Here is a 12,527-nt window from a genome sequence, read left to right as displayed (position 1 = left end):
TATTCCATTTGAAGTTTCCCTCATAACTTGTAAATATAAATAGACTGCATATAAAGTAAACAAAACAGACAGATTTTTTTGTACATGGTTCAAAAATAATACTTACTACATCTATAGGTCTAAAGTGCGAGATGTATTATAAATGATGTTATAATATACCGCATGCTCTCAAGTTCCATTTGTTCTTAGTCATGGTGTGGGGGAAAAATATAAAGTGTAGGCAAGGAGAAGATGCTATCCTCCTTTGAAGTCTTGATGCCCATTTTCTTGGTCTTCGTGCTAGTGTTGTCTTTTTATCATATTTTATTAAAAATCATTAATGTTACGAGGCCCAAAGCAGGTTTTATGCCCACCAATTATATGCACGTTATATAGCAATGTAACTGAAGTATTGTTATATATATTATATACACTATCAAAGATTATATGTACAAGGCAAATATGTCCGATTAAAACGCGTTATCAAAATAAAACGGTGGAATGATAAATTAAAGATCAATCATTAATTAAATCATAAATTAGAACCTAAAAATAAGAATTTCATTTTATAAAATGATAACAATATTGGTATAACAAATATTATTTATTTTATGAATTATTGCTGAAAATAAGATGAGGATATTTGCTATTTTTTACCAAATAGTATTATATAGAAATAATAATATTTTTAAATATAGAAATAAATATAAAAATATTCTTTTAAATTATTGTATATAAAATGCTCCCACCAGGGAAAACAAAAACATCTTGCATCGGGGCAAATAAATAGTGCATAACCCAAGGTGACCTAGAATAGCAATAGTGCTAAGCATTGCAGAAGTGTACACCTCGCCCCCTAGGAGAGCAAAAATTACGCTCGAGACAAGCATAAGTGTTCACACTCGAAGCGAGCAAAGAGCGCTCATACCAGGCGAGCAACAACACTTTGCATCAAGAGAGCAATGAGTGCTCCCAGTCCAAGATAGAAGAAATTCAGGCCTAAGGTGAGCATAAGTGCTAGCATACAAGCCTACATAGCTGAACAATCAACATGGCGGGCACTCTACACGGCCCATCACGGGTAAGCAATGAAACTCACCTCAAGCAGGGATTATTTTCTTGCGCTGATCAGTTACTTGAGCATTGTTTTGATCATAATGTAGTTGCTCTATGATCCCAAGAATGATTGTTTTCTTCTCTGATTGGCTATCCCAAGTAGTGTATTGGTCGACCTGGCCTCACCTGAGCAAGTATTATTTGTCTTGCTCTACTTGGTTATCCAAGGCACTATGTCAGTCAGACTAGCATTATTCGGGATCACTCGATGAAGTGGTATTTTCTTGCTCTACTTGGTTATTCCAAGCAAAGGTTATTTTCTTGTGCTACTTGCACCAAGCAAAGTGCTCGCCCTGGGTGAGAAACCACCTCATTTAATTGTTTGAATGCTCATCCATGAGAGGAGTACTTGTTGCTCACCTTGGGGGTGCTAGCACTCTTAGGTCACTTTGCGAAACTTTTGATCAACATCATTCTTGCTCGAAGCTAGCACTTTTAATGGCTCTTGGGATAAGCACTTTTTCTTGCCACCCCATTGGACGAGCATTCATAGCCCATTGTTGGAACCCTTCAAGCTCTTTCACAGTGCTAACTAAAGGGTGACTTTTTTTGGAGCTAATGCCGCTCTCCTAGTGCTCAAGAAATCATTTCTTGCCCTGCGTACAAACATATCTGTACATGCACTCCTTGCTTGCCCTTGCGTTTGAGGAGTTTTGCTTGCCTCGAGTTGCGAGCATTCTGTGCTCACCCCTTCTGAGCACTTGCCTCCCATGGTGTTTTGAAAACATCATTTCTTGTTGCTCGTTACATAATCCAACTAATTTGATCGAAGGTTAGATACTTATGGAGATTGGGTATGTTTCACATGCTCGAGAGCCAAGCTCTCACCTGAGGATGTAGTACGAGCATGTAAAGCCTAGGTGGCAAGCACTTTTGCAAACATGTTTTCAATTATTCTTTTTTGAATGATCACCCTTAGAATAGCATTTCCCATGGGGGTTGGATCATTTTTCTCATCGTCCAAGAACTTAGTGCCTTGTTGGGGCATGAGCAAAAGTACCTTGCTAGGGCACTTGCCTTCTTCAATGTTGTCACTCGCCCTTTGGAACAAGTTGCTCACTCCGGGCTCTATTGCTCAACATAGTGCTTGCCCACGAGAGTGACAAGCACTCTTGATCAACATAGTCATTCCCAGAGGGCGAGGCGAACAATTTTGCTCACCCTGAGGGATGGTTTTAGTTTTTCGTCCTACCTTCATTTTTTCATCCCTTCATTTTCTGTCCTACCTTTAGTTTTATGTGGTGATAACTTTTTCTCAACATAGTGCTTACCTAGACACTTTTTTTCCTGTTGTGTTTGCTGACTGGTGAGAATTGTTGCTTGACCCGGAGTTAGAGCCTTTTTGCTCGCCCTTCTTGACCAAGCAATTTTGCTCAAGTTTCGGGTTGCAAGCACTTCTGATCAAGATCATGCTTGCCCTAGAAGGTGACAAACATTTTTGACCAACATATTCCTCACCCAGAGCCAACACTTTTAGTGGCTCTTGGGGCAAACACTTTTTATTGCCACTCAGCTAGGGAGTACTTTTAGTGGCCCCTAGGATGAACACTTTTCTCTGCACTCCACTGGGTGAGCACTTTTAGCCCTTTAATGCTCTTCCATGGTGCTTGCCTCAAGCACAAGCACTTTCATTTATTGAAAATGCTGTTGCTTGCCCTAGGTTTGAGTACTCTTTACTCACACTCACTTGAGATGTAAATACTCTCGTTCGGGCACTCCTTGCTTGCCTAGGTTTCGAGTAGTAGCATTGCTTGCTCACTCTGGATCCGAGCATTGTTTGTTCACCCTGATTGTCATTGTTTGCTCTGGGTTCAAGCACTTGCCTCCAGTAATATTTTAAAAATATTCCTTCTTGTTTTGTTTTTCTCCAAATTTCACATAACTTTTATAAGGGGAGTCGGGCACGTACAACGCACGTGCCCTCCTACTAGTCATCTAAATATCAAGAGCGTCTCTGCAGAATACCTATTCTCTATAGTTAAAGGGAGAGTTGTAGCAATATTCTTGGCACTTGAATGGATGAAATTGCCCTTCAATGTGTTGTCTAAGTGGGACTAATAAAATGGCTCTTTCGGTAATTCCAAGCTCGGGATAAACGAGATTGCCCTCCAATTGCTGCCTGAGTGTAGCTTGTTTGGTGTCCGTTTTGGTAAACTTGCTCCTGATGAAACCCCTCTGTCACATTCAGATCCTCTAAAACCAATTTCCCCTTTGTGGTTTCTACAAGATCTCACCAAAGCCGAATTCCTCTATGTATTTTTTGCAAGATTTCACAAAAATTTACCCTTATGATCAACTGAACTCACCCATCAATCCCTCAATCCTACTATTTATCTATCTCATGTTTGAATTGGATCGACTTGTCACGTTTTAAGCTTACATACAATCCATCTATTCTTCGAAGGGATCAATTAATGGTTGGCAGCGGGGGATGAGCACCTCTTCCAAGGGACCAGTTGACTAATTTATGCAGATCTCCTTAGCATATTCAGCTTCTTCGATTTAATCAAATAGAGGCACCACCCATCATGTTTTCAGCATATTGATGGGATGGGTTCACAACCCTGAACATGGCACAGCTACATCTCTAGGTCAACCCAAGGGATGGCTCTCCCTATTGTTCCTATCATATATTTATCATTGCCACATTTTTTGGCTTGAGCAGGAGTCTTGTGAAATCTTTCTCATGGTGTTTTACTATTCCAAGGTATAGTGTTGATTTACAATTACGTGAGTTGGTTCACGGTTCTACTTCTACTTTTCAGTGTGCCTCATTTGAGCTTTATTTATTTTTTGTGCTTTCAACTTTGGAGACTCATAGTGGTTGGATCTTGTTCCAGTTTGGTCTTGCTCTCGATGGTTCAAGTTTCTGCGTTGCTTTCTTAGGTAACCCTAAACACAACTTCTCTATGTTTTGTTCTTCTTCCTTACCAGTTTACAACTGTTGCCCAGATGACTAACACAAGAGGGGGGGTGAATTGAGTTGTATTAAAAAAATAATAATTATAAATCAAATATATAATATAAAATATAAACAAAATATGAAATAACAATAAATATAAAGAGTAAGGGTAAGAGAGAAGCAAACTCAGTATGTTAACGAGGTTCGGCCCCACTGCCTACGTCCTCGCCTCAAGCTACCCCTTGAGGATTCTCAAATTCACTATTCAACCTCCTTTAGGTGGAGATATAAACCTATTAAACCTTTGAACAACACCGCTACAAAGGATCCGTGTAGAACACCCTCTACACTTGCAATCACCTTACACGTGGTGATTCAACTATTCTCCGTGTAGAATACTTTCTACACACACAAGGGTTATACACACCCTTTTTCTGATACAAGAGCTGATAGTGGGTAGGTTATCAGAAAACACTCCTCAATGAGTGAAATAAGAACAATACAACGTAAATTATATCTCTCAAAATGAACAAGGATTAAGGCTCAATGCTTAGAAAAGAGAGAATGAAAACTTTGAATGAATGTTGTATGCTCTTGGTGTTGTAAATATGAAGCTCTCAAATGATCTATTTATAGGCATATGAGACTTCATATTCAAATTTAAAAAGATTCACATGTCAAAGATAACATCATTCACTTTTTTCAAAAAATTCAAATAAAAGGTTATTCTTTTTCAATTGTCAAAGACAACATCATTCACTTTTTCAAAAAAATCAAACCTAATATTTTACTTTTGGCATATGACAAAATGAGCACACTTTCCTTTTCAAAAAATTCAAACCTAATCTTTTACTTTTTGCATATGACAAAATGAGCACACTTTACTTTTCAAAATTTTCAAACAAAATCATCTACCTTTTGTATAAGTCTAAAAAAACATCAATCACTTTTGAAAATATTCAAATAAAACATGCACATGTGAAAGATGACAATCAATCATCTTTAATATTTTCAAAGTTCAACCCTTTAATTAAGGCACGCACATGCAAAAGATGACAATCAATCATCTTTCAAAATTTTCAAATTTAATTTTCAAAAATATTCATGCACATGTGGAAAATGTATTTTAATGCTTTATGATAAAATATTAATTTTGAGCATTAATCTTAATTTCGAATTTTAAGAGATTTTCAACATTACTCTATGACTTTAATGTGAACTTGTTTCCTTTTTGCTCATGCTTGGTTCTTTGATGTGCTTGATTCCATTGTGTGAACAACTTGACCTTAAAACTCCTTTATTCTTTGAATTCATTTGTTATCATCAAAATCCATGTGTAGATTTATAATCACATGAAACTTGAAACATTGGGTTCAACAACAACAATAAATATATTAAAATAGTGCTCTAGGCATACCCACAACCATATGCCACAATAATCATTGTTAAGAAACCCCGTAGAGACTTTAAGTGTAGTTAGTGATGCAATATATATAAAATCAATTCACAACTCTATAATAAAGTACTATTTCTCAAATTTAAATGCATCAAAGTCAAAACAAAAAAATAACATCTAAAAAGATTAATATCTCATTGTGTAAATATGCAAAACTTGTGTAATAGTGAGACCTCTATCATTTTTTGTGATACATACATGGAAAACTAATAGGAAAATATACTCATCAGTAGGTTCACATATTCTACACCACACACTTAATATGGTAAATCGGGTTCACGAATTAAAAATAAAAGCACTCGAACTAGCCCCCCAGATTCTCTCCTCGTTCATGCGTTTCCTCTACTCTTCCCTCTCTAAACCCACGAATCTCCTGTGCTCTATCTTCATCTCTTACACTTGAAGGACTTCTCTCCTTTGCTCATGCTTCATCTCCTCGTGCACCAAGTCATCCACTGAAGCACTGGACTCCGTCTCCTCATTGTGCTCCTCTATCACTTCCTCCTATGTTCCTCTGTCACACTCTTTACTCCTCTCTCTCATTTCTTTGTGATTCTAGGGCAAAGCCTTGCATGCTCCTCTCTCTCTCTCTCTCTCTCTCTCTCTCTCTCTCTCACGCGCGCCCGCGCACACACACACACACACACACACACTTCCTCCCATGCTCTTCTCTCCCTTTTTACTCCATCTCTTTGCCTCTTTGTGATTCTAAGCAAACATAGACATTTATGGGTCGTGGGTTTGTGACTTTGTTTGGAAACCAGCACATGGAATATTGTTTGAGTATTAATGTGTCCAGATCTACAGAAGAGAAATCGTGTTCCATATCTACAGAAGAGAACCCAGCCCCGCATCCAGATTTTTATCTTGCCACAGTATGGTAATTTTTGGTTGAAGAATCCTCCTTTTTTGTTTCCCCATTACAATGATTTTTGTTGTGTGACAAGTGATTGGAGTCTTTAATTGTGTATTTTTTTGTATGGCTCACCAATTGTTCCATTGTTGTGTCTACAAAAAAGAAATTTTGGATTAACAATCTAAGTGAACACATTTCCAATATTATCACATGTAAATAGCTTCTAACAATCTAATACTTCAATGTTTAAAAGTGTAGAATAACAACTTGATTGGCAATTTAATGCTTCAAAAGTGTAGAATAAAAATTGTACTGCCAAAAAAAAAAAAAGTAAAAAAACTTCTTACATGATATCCCACTACGATAACAGAACTCATTGAGGGGACTTTATTTTGTATGGCTTGTAAAGGAACTACCTAGCAAGTTGTTCAACTTCCTTAGGCTAGGTAGCACTCCATATTGAGTTTCATGATCTGGGTGAATCTGCATAAAACAGAACATTAGACATGAAGGAAGCACCGTTGCATTATGATTGATACATTTCAGTTGGGATGTTTGACATCTCTACTTGCCATATCATTATCAAACAGAACATTAGAATTCTTTATAAATGTTTATACCCACAATTCACATCTTAAAAAAAATTAGATTATACTTGTAGCATGCATATGAGCATGCATGAAAAAGCAATTCAGTCATATTTCTATTATATTTATTCTTCAAATGATTCCTGCTTTTAATTCCACTTGTACTCTACAAATAATTTTCAAAACGTTTTTATGAAAATACAATAAAATTCGAGCATTTTAACAATTGAGAACAAAACTTTTTGTACAACAGTAAATCTATTTTATGAACTTTTGTTTAGTTTTTTAGAATCAAGTATGGCATTAACCCAATCATCATCGTATGTAGTTAATGATTTTGTGATGAAACCACCAAATTGTTGGTATGGTTTGAAAGTACCACTAAAAACGTCACATACTAAGAAAAATTCTGGAAGAAAATTTTATGTCTACCCAAAGTATAAAACAGTAAAGCAACTTTCTCTTATAATGTTTGCATATTGCTTTTTAGTTTGCAAGGTGTACTTTATCATGTTAATTAAATGCTCGTAATGTGTACAGAGAGAAGCAAGATGTGAATTTTTATATGTGTGGATATACTTTACTTGATAGAGGAGAACATTTGTAAAACAGAGAATGTAGTTCGGAAGATGTGAGATGACATATTGCTGCGCGAGTATGAAACTCAAAAAATGGAAGATAAATTGTGTGAGAGAGAGAGAGAGAGAGAGAGAGAGAGAGAGAGAGAGAGAGAGAGAGATGTTCATAAGGAAAAGAGAATATTATTGTGTTTGTACTAGATTCTATCAATTGTAATAGTTTTTGCTTGGTTTGGATAAATTATAACATATAAATAGTTGAGTGTGGTCTGGATGGTTTTTATATGGATCAACTGTAATAGTACTCCCCTTATGTTTTCTATTTGCACTTGGCCAATGAGGTGGTTATGATGTTTTGGATATGATATACAAAAGAGGTATCCATATGTATGATATCCATATGTGTATGAAAATGCCTATTTGTGAAACTAACCTGTTACTATGGAGTATATATATTAACCAGTTTGTGAAATGCCGGCATGTGCTTGACCTTGCAATTAACTTATTGAGTTAGACTTTATTTGAATGGGTGTTTAACTATCAAATGCAGCAAGCTGTGTAATATACCAGATCAACAAGTTGGTAATGAAAAATTGTGAAATGCCGGTTTGTGAAATTATTGTTTGTGTCTAGTTTTGTCAATGAAACTCCGATAATCTTTTTCTTGAAATTCAAAATTCCCAACCCTCCCCCCTCCTCGGGTGATCTACAACAAGTGCGTTGAAATTCTTGTTCATTCGAATACCTGCTTTGTCATTCAAATCGAGCATCATTTGACTATATTCATATAAAACACTTGTAAGATCTCAAAAGTTTGAACTTCTTAGAGTTGACAGTACTATGATTGTCAGTAATTTCAATAGTGGTCAAAACCAATATCCCATTCTTGTTCAAGTGAGCATTTACCTTCACCTTAAAATCTATTTTAGCTATTGGTTGTGGCCTCGAGACATTATTGTGGCTAGGTCGGTACTTACAGCCACGTGAACAACCAATTGCCACATACTTTGCACTCTCATCTGCTTCTCTCTTTATCTTTTGTGTTCTTACACTAAAACTCTCTTGCTTGGCATATCATTTGTAATAGGCCATAAGCTCTTTCTAAGTTGCAAGCTTTATACCAAATTATGGTGCTTCAACTCGTACATTATTATTCGATACTTCATTAGTCCCCTCCACCTCCATCTCTTTATTTACGTTGGATACAATTTCTAAAAGTGCAAATATGTGAATGAGATTAGCATTTATATTAAATACACTAGATGTTAAAGTCATCGAGTTAAAAGTGTAATACTGTTAGTAGCATGACAACTTTGATCAATCGTCAGTGATGTCCTTCCAATATTATTAGAACTTTCAACATTATTTGGCACAGTTGATGATGGGGTCATTTAAACTCATCTCAAGTCCTCCAAATTACTCAACGAAGGGTACAACATATAAGGTGTCATCAACAAATGCAGCAACTAGACAATGTTAAAAAGATTGAAATGCATATATGAAATTAAAAAAATTAAAAAAAAAAAAAAACTAAGATGCATCTACCTAGACGATCTCTTCAATTCATCTCAAGTCCTCCGGATTACTCTATAGAAGGTACGATATATAAGGTGATATTGACGGTTGCTGCAATTAGACACAGTATTAAAAAGACTAAAATGCACTTACGAAAAAACATTTTTTGAAAAATAAAAATAAAATACATCTACCTGGATGGTCTCTTCAACTCGTCTCAAGTCTTACAGATTACTCAACAGAGGGTATGGCATATAAGGTGACATCGACGGATGTTGCAATTAAGCATGGTGTTAGAAAGAAAAAAATATACATATAATAAAACTTGTTGAAAAATTAAAATGCATCTAATTGGATGGTCTCCTCAATTAGTCTCAAGTCTTTCGGATTATTCGATGGAGGGTATGACATATTGGTCCAAAAGGATGCAGCAATTCGGCGCAACATTAGATTCAAAAGTCATCAAACAAACTTTTTAAAACGATAAAAGCCATCTACCACGCTACTCTAAGGTAAGCATATGGATTCAGATATGTATTTTGAGAGATTATAAATGGTGGGTAGTATGGATTTTGATATGTATTTAGATGTTTTTCTCAATTTTGTGAAGAACGTTTTTTATAATATTATTTCTTCATTGTTTGAAAAATTGTAAAGTGTACTATACATACGTGTAAAATATTTATTGGTGCGGACGTAACACTTTCAACAGTACTAGTCTACTAACGAAATAGTTAAAAAGGATTAAATATTTGATCAAAATTACAAGTATAAAAAGTAAACAGACTAAGATTAGAACTTGGTGATTAATATACACTTCTTTTCCGCTTTACTGCAGATCTGTTTATCGACGATGCTTCACAATTTCAACTTTTCCGTACTTTGTGATTTCATGAGTATAAATATTTTAGAGAAGACAGTGAAGAGGACCCCCTCGTACGGAAGGTATCTTTAGTGCATAAAAGGTCTAAGATATACCGAATTAGGTTCATGCATGGGTTCAGCTTTTTCTTTCTTATATTTATTTATAAAAAATAATCAAACCAAGAATTTTCAATTCTATGTCAGAAAACAATTTAATGCTACTTAAATAATTCACTCAGTCGGTTACAAATATTGTGAATCCATTTGAATTAAAAAAAAAAAAAAAAACAAACTATTTCTTGGGAAGAGAAATAGTAGTATTATTAACGTTGTTGCTTATACAACATGCAAGTCTAATGTCTTTTTCGTTGGTTGTAATTATATGTGGGTTAAGATGATCAGGATCTTTAATACCTGATTAATGCATTCACAACCACCATATAGAAAGCAAAAATAAAAATAAAAATCCCAGAGATACTATTAATCAGCTAGAATCTCTGACATGGTGCACACGTTGATGACGTCGTTTTTGGGCCACAATCCCTACAATTCAGAAAAGGCCATGAGAGGATGTATGTAAATGGAAACGAATGATCAACAAAGACAAAAAAAAGGGAAATATTAGTAAATAGGGAATCTGCGCGATCCTGGACATTTTTTGAGGTCCCAAGGCCAACAGTACTCTCCCATCACGAGTAAAGCAACACTTGGCATGACAAATGATATTGTTTCCGACCAAATCTGTGATTTCATTGGTAGAACAAGATATTATATATATATATATATTAGAGAAAGAAATGACGTGATTGTAGTTATAATTATTTAATTTATAGTGCATACAAATTATTTAGATCTTTGGAGAAGGATGATAGACTTGCTGAAACTTCTAATGCAGCAGAACAGAAGAAGATATGGAAATGACTTTCGAAGTTACAAATACCCCTAAAAAGAAAAGATTTTTATATGGACGGCTTGTACGAATGGTCTTCCTACAAGAGTAAACTTGAAGAAAAAGCAAGTCTTAAGCAGGATTCATGCATTTTTTGTGGAGATGAAGGAGAAGATGTTTTGCATGCTTTATATAAATGTCCCAGGTTGAGACAATGTTGGGAGAATCAAGATTTATGGGTGCAACCTCAAGCAAATTTTTTTAATTTTGGTGATCTTGCTAGATCTATCCACACTAAAAGAAGTAAACAAGAACCCGAGAAATTTTTCCTAATTGCATGGGCATTCTGGTATAGATGGAATCATAAATTGTATGAGAATAAAGATTTTCAACCTGACGAAGCCGTTCTGCATAATGCTCTCTCTTTATGGTCTGATCATGAAGTGATTATATATGTGGATAAGAAGCATAAAGGGTCTTGGCTACCTCCTCCACAAGATAAGGATCTTTGAAGCTTAATGTTGATGGCGCAATATTCCATGATCAACAAAGATCAGTGGTAGGCGTCATTCTTAGATATGAGAAAGGAGAGGTACTATTCGCAGCTAGCAATAAGGAGATGGCAGTCAATGATCCTATTGAAATAGAACTGTTGGAAAATTTAAGAGGTCTGTAACTTTGTATCCATAGGTGAATTACAAACTTGGTGATCGAAAGTGATTTTTTAATAATGGTTCAAACCATTTAAGACAATGGAGATTCTATGTCTCTAGCTCCTTAGTAATGCATGTATGGTTAAAGAGATTCAAGAGATGATGAGGCTCTTCCACCAGTGCAACATACAACATGTTGGTCGCATAGGTAATGAAGGGGCACACAAGCTGGCTAAGCATGCTTGGATCATTACAGATCAAAGCGTTTGGGAGGGGTCTTTTCCTGATTTTCTTATCTCTGTTATTTGGGTGGATAAATAGTGTTTCTAAAGGTTTTTCTTTTATTGGAAAGCTTGTTATTAAAAAAAATACTAATTATAATCAGATGGATGTGTTAATTAATAAGGTTTCACTATATATTTAGCTGGCTTGCTATAGAGCAATCTTTGAAAAAACTTATGGCTAAAAAGCCTTTTGTACGTCCTGCCTCGCATGCACATGCATGCATGATCATGTACTAATTAAGCATGCATGTAAAGAGAGGATCAGGGCCGGGTTGGTAGGGAGAAAAAGGAGGAGAAAGATAAAAAAGTAAGAAAGAAGATATATATATACATGTTTCCCTATATATGCATGACTTTACACTTGCATGCATGCATGGTTTACAGCTGCAGTACTGCATATATAATATGTGTTTGGCATGGCATGGCATGCATGCAGCTGCGCCTCGATCGATCATTATTATTTTCGAGAAACTTCTGAAGTTTGAATTTGATAACAGGTTTGATGGGGAGTTTCTATGACTGGTGGTAGTTTTAGTATCTCTTTTTCTTGTAGTACTTAGGGTTTGTTTATATATATATATATATATATATTCGATCCAGCTTTTATTGACAAAGACAACCATAAATATATGAAGCCAGCAACATCAAATCTTTCTAGCATATCTCGTTTACAAATCTGCTTAATAATTCAAATATGAACAGTTGTTTAACAACACAAAAAGTCATCCCAATTTGCAACTTGTTTCACCCAACACTGTGCTCCAACAGTAAAAAGATTAACACACGTACAACGTCTTACAAGATCGATGGATCAATACATCTAGATCATGAGAGCATAACAATATATA

This window comes from Carya illinoinensis, chromosome 3 (assembly GCF_018687715.1).
Source record: "Carya illinoinensis cultivar Pawnee chromosome 3, C.illinoinensisPawnee_v1, whole genome shotgun sequence".
Lineage (NCBI taxonomy): Eukaryota > Viridiplantae > Streptophyta > Magnoliopsida > Fagales > Juglandaceae > Carya > Carya illinoinensis.
The sequence above is the reverse complement of the archived record's forward strand: the minus strand, read 5'-3'. Positions refer to the sequence as shown.